This window comes from Amblyomma maculatum, chromosome 6 (genome assembly GCF_055883805.1).
Source record: "Amblyomma maculatum isolate TAMU_Amacu chromosome 6, ASM5588380v1, whole genome shotgun sequence".
In the NCBI taxonomy this organism is placed as follows: Eukaryota; Metazoa; Arthropoda; class Arachnida; order Ixodida; family Ixodidae; genus Amblyomma; species Amblyomma maculatum.
In genome coordinates, this window is record NC_139349.1 from 147,969,087 (window position 1) to 147,972,912 (window position 3,826).

At 46.7% G+C, this 3,826-nt stretch overlaps 1 pseudogene; it reads right to left on the reverse strand.

The window, feature by feature from the left end:
- Positions 1-1,067: 1,067 nt before the first annotated feature.
- Positions 1,068-2,711, reverse strand: LOC146186987 (uncharacterized; annotated as a pseudogene).
- Positions 2,712-3,826: the final 1,115 nt, after the last annotated feature.

The following is a 3,826-nucleotide window of genomic DNA, read 5'->3' on the forward strand; positions in this document are numbered from 1 at the left end:
ATATCTCAACGTTTGCTTCTTCAGCAATATTGGTTGGTGGATAGACTTCGATAACTGTTATGTTGAAAGGGTGACCTTGCATCCGAAGTGAAATCATTCGGTTGTTTTGGGGTTGTACCCTTGCACAGCTTTGCCCATTGTTCTGTTTACTATGAGAGTGACCCAATCCTTCTCTTGGTTTCCTGCACACAATAAAAGACATAATGGTCGCCGGAGTTAAAATCTCCCATTCCGGTCCACTTGAGCTCGCTGATACCCAAGATACTGATGTTCAATCTGCCCATTTCTCGCTTGACAAAATCCAGTTTACCTTGCGTCATAGATCGTACATTCCATGTTGCTATGTTATATATCTCCCTGCAACATCGGACTTTCCGGTCGCTTCCCGACACATCCACAACTGAGTGTCCTTTTGGCTTTAGCCCAGCCGCTTCAATCGTCCTGGAGCTACTAGGAATCGCCTTTTGTTCATCCCCAGTAACACGTGGGACGCCCCTCCAACCTGGGGGGCACATCTTTCGGCGCCATATCATTAATGCTATTGTGACTGGCCATAGGGATTTTTTGGCAGGAAATACTGGAGTGGGTTGCCATTTCCTTCTCCAGGGAATCACAATTTCTCAGAACTCCCTGCCGTGACCCGTCTATCTTGAGTGGCCCTACACAGCAGAGTTCGCGACTTCATCGAGTTTCGCAAGCCCCTCCGCCACGACAAGGCAGTAATCCATGAAGCTGGGCGTATTAGGTTAAAAAGTTCGCACTGGTTATAACACATAAGACAGATGATCCGAGCTTCCTTGGACCAGACGTATAAGAGTCGGCTAATGTATTATGGCTCCATATAAGAAAAGGAGCAGTTGCTATGTTACACGGTACTACGTAATGTTACCAGCTGCTAGCCAAAACACCAGCCTTAACAAAACATAGCATACACTGCAAAGTAGTTCAATAGTTTTGAATGTTACCAGCTGCAAACCCAAACACCAGCCTGAAATATGCGTAGCAGACACTGCAAAATATCTCACAACCTTTTGACAAATTCCGCCAATAGTTTGGAATCTTTGTTTTCAAGTGTTCCGCTGTGCCTGTTTTGTGGCTTCATTATGAAGTTGAACATTCCTTCTGCGTGTGAACTACTGAAGTCTCACCCTGATGAGTAGGGCAACGAAATCATCGTAAACGTCATCACCACATACACTCAAGAGATTTTTCCCCCTTGGCGTGAAACAACATACACAGCCCATGCCCAACATCCTCTTTCCTATAATACCAGAAGTTGATTCAAAGAAGACCTGTTCACAGGCATTGATGAATGCTACAAAAGAAGGTGCAGGAACTGAGAGGCTGCCAAAGTCACCTTCACCAGGTTTTTTCACACTTCAGTACAAGAGCAGCTAGCTCTGACTGGAAAATACTGCATTCTCTTGCCTTTATTCATACTTGTCAGACTCTGTAGTACACTTGTGGCCATTCATAAATTTAGTAACAAGCCAGCCAGCAAAGTAGACAATGTTGTTCTCAGTTATTGCAGATGGATAATTATTGGGCGAAACCTTCTACCGCAAGGGCACAGATGCAGCAGGTGTAAAAAGTGGAGAAGCAGAAGTAGAAAAAGAAGCTGGGAGAGTCATCAAAAGAGCTGAGATGTCTTCGGCACAGTTGCTGCTTTCTGACACTTTGAAAAGGTTGCTGAATAAAAGGTACCTAAATGCTGCTTGAAACTGTCGGCAAAACGAATTGCTGTTCGCTTCCGACTTTGACCAAACAATTACAAATGTATTTTCAAGCGCATCCTGGTTGAGGTGTCTGGTTAGGAGGTATTCCAAACAATACTGAGAAGCCAAGTGGTTCCACAACATTAACAAATCCCTCATAGTATGAGAGAAGCCACGGAAGCAAGGAGGCTGCCATGCTCAGCCTACAGAATCAGGATTCTAAAAAACTGCAATACAGTCTTGCGAGAACCCTTTGTCGTTAGACCCTGCACACATTGCAGAGGCGCAAGGCGACTTTCCATATTTTCGAGATAAGTTTAGGCGGTCAAAGTGTCTATCTATCCTCTCAACAAACATCGCTGTGTGAATAGCGTCTGCTGCCAACTGCTCAAATGTAACCAAAGTGGCAGCAGCACAGTCGTTGCTGAATACCTCCGCTGGAGCTTCGCACATATCGTTGCAGCAAAAATCAAATTAAAGTTCTGGTCACTCAACTTTGGAATACACCGAATTTATATTTCTTGATCCCTCTCGTAAGCCTGTCGTATGTAGGACCTTTCGATTGTGTCAGTGCCAATTCGGAAGTCATACTTGAAAAACATAATGCGCAAGCACTTCAGCAAATGCGGAGCAATAAAAATGAAGAAAGGTGGTTCGCAATTGATGTATAGGTATGGGTTCTGAGGTGCTACGAGATTCGAGAACACAGATGCATTTTAATTTCCCAGATCTCAAACTACAGCTACAGTTTTTAGGCCAGCTTCAACCAGTATGTTGCAGCACTGGAAAAGTAGTTCCCGCAGAACGCTTGCAGGTGCTGCTTTATCTGCAAATAAGTAGCCAAGAGGCTGCTTCCAGGGTGTGCATTATCCTTTCCCCATGAACACAAGAGCCTTATTGCAAGATTCTGCCCTTGTGCTGTACTATATTCTTCAAGGCCTTCAAATCTGTCTGAGACTGTGTTGTATGACAGTTCCTTTACAACATGCCTCTCATCAAGCATTATAGTGCGAGGCCTGTCTTTCTGCTGAAAAGGCGCTGCTCGTCTCTTAATCAACTCAAAAAAGTCTGGATAAAATGCCACCCTCAGCTGTATACGCGAAAGCCAGAGCTGCAGGTACCTAACCGGTGGAAGCTTTAGCAGTTGCGCCAGTACCTATAACCTTTCGGGCTATGAAAGTGCAGACCCAAAACTAACGCTTTGCTCTGGCTTCACCCCCGACGACCAAACCTGCCGGTGTTACTCATCTTCACTTGAAGTCTCTACAAGAGGAGCAACAGCTGTAGTCGCATGTTCACGTAGAGTCTCAACCAATGGAGGCAGTCTTCATGCGTCGGCGCTGGAGAAGCCGTCCTTGCTATCTCTTGCGGCGATCACGGAGATGTCGAAGCTTTCCTCTGAGCTTGTGCAGTGGCCGCCTTACATTTGTGGTGCTTGTGAAAGATCCTGCAAGGTAAGGAATAAGGAGCAGAACAATTAGCAGCTCCCTGCAGGGGGCACCTGTTAAAGCAGGTGTTTGCGTGTACTGTGCGACACCACGGACCCCAGCACCCACGCTTAGCCGTGCGTGGCATCGCTGTGTCTGGGGAAAAGGGGATCCTGGTGGTTGAGCCGATGCCGAGAGTTTGGACCTTTATGGCCCCTCGGCGGAGGCAACACACCACTTTGACCCACGCTTCCCATAGACGGTACCCCCGAGCTGACCCACCCGGGGGAAATCGGCAGTCGCCTTTTCCTGTCCTCCACGTCATCTTTCACTTTCCTATCTCTTTTCTCAGCACTGTCCTGTCTCCTCCTCATTTCTTGTTTTTCCTTTTTTCTTGGCGGCGAGGGTTAACCTTGTGTGGAGTAGCTACGCTGAGTTGCCCATATTTGGTTATAGTAGCGGTGTACTGCTGGCGTGGGCAGGACTTCTTGCAAGTTCCTGTCCCGTCCCCTCGTTGGGCTCCATGGTGGGTGGCAGGCAAAACTACCGAAAACACAAGCCCTTTCATGGATTCTTTCTCCCAAACAAATGATCGCCCTCCAAACAAACGAGGGCGGACCTATGCTATAAGCCATTTCTTTGTGAAAACAAAAGAGACTTTCCAAAAGTTCCATGTCATACATA